We start from the raw sequence: 3117 nt of genomic DNA on the forward strand, positions 1-3117 counted from the left end.
ACACGGCCTTGGTGCCGGTGACGCATCATTCAAATATCTGCCTTATCAACTTTCGATGGTAGGATAGTGGCCTACCATGGTGGTGACGGGTAACGGAGAATAGGGTTCAATTCCAGAGAGGGAGACTGAGAAATGGCTACCACATCCTAAGAAGGCAACAGGCGCGCAAATTACCCAATCTTGACACAGGGAGGTAGTGACAATAAATAACAATACGGGGCTCTATGAGTTTGGTAATTGGAATGAGTGCAATCTAAATCCCGTAACGAGGATCTATTGGAGGGCAAGTCTGGTGCCAACAGCTGCGGTAATTCCAGCTCCAATAGCATATATTTAAGTTATTGCAGTTAAAAAGCTCATAGTTGGACCTTGGGTTGGGTTGATCGGTCCGCCTTTTGGTTTGCACCGGTCATCCCCTCATTTCTATCGGCGATGCACTCCTAGCCTTAATTGGCTGGTTCGTGCTTTCGATGCTTTTACTTTGAAGAAATTAGAGTGCTCATAGCAAGCCTATGCTCTGGATACATTAGCATGGGATAACATCATAGGATTTCAATCCTATTCTGTTGGCCTTCGGGATCAGAGTAATGATTAATAGGGACAGTCGAAGGCATTCGTATATCATAGTCAGAGGTGAAATTCTTGGATTTATGAAAGATGAACAACTGCGAAAGCATTTGCCAAGGATGTTTTCATTAATCCTAGTCTCAACCATAAACGATGCCGACCAGGGATTAGCGGATGTTGCTTATCGGACTCCGTTGGCACCTTATGAGAAATCAAAGTTTTTGGGTTTCGAGGGGAGTATGGTCGCAAGGCTGAAACTTAAAGGAATTGACAGAAGGGCACCACCAGGAGTGGAGCCTGCGGCTTAATTTGACTTAACACAGGGAAACTTACCAGGTCTAGATATAGTAAGGATTGATAGACTGAGAGCTTTTTCTTTTATTTTTTTTATCAAAGGAAAAAATTATATTTGATCAAAGTAAGTATTTACGAGTACTCTGGGCATACCCAATCCAAATAAAGTCTCATCCTTACACAAAAGAGGAACTATAAGATCTTAAGATACATCCAACCTGGGCATACCCAGGGGCCATCTTGGCCATTTTTACAATCCATTTGTCTCTTACAGTTTCAAGATCATAAGGCACTACAAAAGGAAATTACAAACTTCAATTACATCTAGACAGTATACAAGTTAAATTTGTGCATGGTCGTTCTTAGTGGGTGGAGCGATTTCTCTAGTTAATTTTGTTAACAAACAATACCTTAGCCTACTAACTAACTATGTGGAGGTGACCCTTCACAACCAGCTTCTTAGAGGGACTATGGCCAATTAGGCCACGGAAGTTTGAGGCAATACCAGGTCTGTAATGCCCTTAGATGTTCTGGGCCACACGTGCGCTACACTGATGTATTTAACGAGTCTATAGCCTTGGCCGACAGGCCCGGGTAATCTTTGAAATTTCATCGTGATGGGGATAGATCATTGCAATTTTTGGTCTTCAATGAGGAATTCCTAGTAAGTGCGAGTCATCAGCTTGCGTTGACTATGTCCATGCCATTTATACACACTGCCCGTCACTCCTACCGATTGAATGGTCCAGTGAAGTGTTTGTATTGTGGCGACATGGGCGGTTTGCTACCGGCGATGTCATAAGAAGTCTAGTGAACCTTATCATTTAGAGGAAGGAGAAGTCGTAACAAGATTTTCGTAGGTGAACCTGCGAAAGGATCATTGTCAAAACTTGCCAAAGAATGACCCGCGAACATATTATTTACATAGTGGTGATTGCTTCATGCTTACCTCACCCTTTTCAATTTGAACATTGCAATGTAGGTGTTCCCTATTATTTATTGAATGGGAAATCATGTTTTTTTGCATGGTCATTTCGATGAGTTTCATAATAACTCAGGCACAGCATGCGCCAAGGAATTGAAATGAAAGAACATTCTCTTGTTGCCTCGTCTACGATCCAATGGGATGTGTTTATTTTTTAACCATAATGACTCTTGGCAATGAATATCTCGGTTCTTGCATCGATGAAGAATGCAGCAAAATGCGATACTTGGTGTGAATTGCAGAATCCCGTGAACCATCGAGTCTTTGAACGCAAGTTGCACTTGAAGCCATTAGGCTAAGGGTATGTCTGCCTAGGTGTCACATACTCTATCACCCTAAACCCTCTCCCACAAAACATTGTTGGGGGTGGGATACTATGTGGGTGGATGTTGGCCTCCCGTGCACTTAGTTGTGGGCGGTTGGCTTAAAATATGAGGTCTAGACGAGACACAAAATGGCGATTGGTGGTTGTTAGACCCTTTCATTATGTCATGCTCCATCGTTTGAGTTGCGTTGACGTAAGGATCTCACTCAACCCTTTAGTATTTGTCTATAAGAGACAATACTCTATCGCGACCCTAGGTCAGGCGGGGCTACCCGCTAAGTTTAAGCATATCAATAAGCGGAGGAAAAGAAACTTACAAGGATTTCCTTAGTAACAGCGAGCAAACTGGGAAGAGCCCATCTTGAGAATCAGACAACAATGTTGTTCGAATTGTTTTCTGTAGAAGCGTCCTCAGCGACGGACTGGGCCCAAGTCCTCTGGAAAGGGGTGCCGGAGAGGGTGAGAGCCCCGTCGTGCTCGGACCCTGTTGCATTACAAGGCGCTGTCGGCGAGTTGGGTTGTTTGGGAATGGAGCCCTAATTGGGCGGTAAATTCTTTCTAAGGCTAAATATTGGCAAGAGACCGATAGCAAACAAGTACCATGTGGGAAAGATGAAAAGGACTTTGAAAAGAGAGTCAAAGAGTGCTTGAAATTGTCGAGAGGGAAGCGGATGAGGGCTGGTGATGCATCTCGGTCAGATGTGGAATGGTGAAAAGCCAATCCATCAATCGACTTAGGATATGGACCGATGCGGATTGTGGTAGTGTCCTAAGCCCAGGCTATTGATATGCTTGTAGAGAAGTCATTTCTATGATCGTGGTGGGTAGTACGTGCTGTTATGGCGTGCTTATGCACTTGAGTGCTCCGGGCATCGGCCTGCGGGCTCCTCATTTGACCCATCTTGAAACACGGACCAAAGAGTCTGACATGTGTGCGAGTCAACGA

At 44.2% G+C, this 3117-nt stretch overlaps 2 non-coding genes across 2 annotated transcripts in view; both read left to right on the plus strand.

The window, feature by feature from the left end:
- Window positions 1–2011: 2011 nt before the first annotated feature.
- Window positions 2012–2167, plus strand: LOC131161150 (5.8S ribosomal RNA). Its single transcript, XR_009138308.1, has one exon. It is a non-coding gene; the product is annotated as a 5.8S ribosomal RNA (ribosomal RNA).
- Window positions 2168–2419: 252 nt separating this feature from the next.
- Window positions 2420–3117, plus strand: part of LOC131161200 (28S ribosomal RNA) — a 3357-nt gene continuing 2659 nt past the window's right edge. The window contains exon 1 of the ribosomal RNA XR_009138355.1: window positions 2420–3117. This exon is cut by the window's right edge and continues 2659 nt beyond it. This is a non-coding gene — a ribosomal RNA (28S ribosomal RNA).

Source organism: Malania oleifera, chromosome 7 (assembly GCF_029873635.1).
Source record: "Malania oleifera isolate guangnan ecotype guangnan chromosome 7, ASM2987363v1, whole genome shotgun sequence".
In the NCBI taxonomy this organism is placed as follows: domain Eukaryota; kingdom Viridiplantae; phylum Streptophyta; class Magnoliopsida; order Santalales; family Ximeniaceae; genus Malania; species Malania oleifera.